A 749-nucleotide genomic window follows, 5' to 3' on the forward strand; every position below is an offset into this window, starting at 1 on the left:
GGGCCGCGCGCGCCCGAGACCATGCCCGCCGGCCGCCGAGCGACCCTCGGGCCGCGGGCGCCCAGAGACCCGGCCCGCCGGCCGCCGAGCGACAGCACGCGCGGACTCGGGCTGCGCAGCCCCGGGCTGCCGGTGGACCCGCGGCCGCCGCTTGACCCGTGTATGCTTGCTGTTCATCTCCTAGAGATTCCTGCACCAAGCTGATTGAATGAGGAACATGGAAGCACTGTATATAGGCTTTGCATTTTTCTCTTCGTTTCCTGTACTTTGCCTTCGTTTCCTTTGCGTGTGCTCTATTTTATTGTACATGTTATATTGCTTGTTATTTTTTTATTCATTTAAGGTAGGACCGCTTTTATGCGTTTCTACACCTCCCCGCCCCCCCCCCCCCCCCGCCCCGCGTCTCCCTCCTCTGGTGCCCGCCCCAAATGAGGTCGCATCATCTTTCATAGTGTACATCCTGGGCCAGCATAAGCTTTCCAAGAATAAAATGCCCCCCCGCCTTTCCTTCCCAAGGACACCACGAACACCTCCTGTCCTGTGCAGTGCTTTTTCACCCACCGCCAGCAGAGGGCCCTCTCTGACAGACCCAGGAACTCCCCTGCTCCGAGTCATCCAGGAGAGGCTGTTCCGTTCTGTGTGAAACGGGTGGGGTGGGCTGATGAGACATCATTGCTTAGAAGGCCATCGGGTTCACCGGTTCGGTGGCAAGAGAGAACATCCTCATCCTCCTTGAGGTTGACTCGGAA

This window comes from Hippopotamus amphibius, unplaced genomic scaffold (assembly GCF_030028045.1).
Source record: "Hippopotamus amphibius kiboko isolate mHipAmp2 unplaced genomic scaffold, mHipAmp2.hap2 scaffold_303, whole genome shotgun sequence".
NCBI classification, from domain to species: Eukaryota; Metazoa; Chordata; class Mammalia; order Artiodactyla; family Hippopotamidae; genus Hippopotamus; species Hippopotamus amphibius.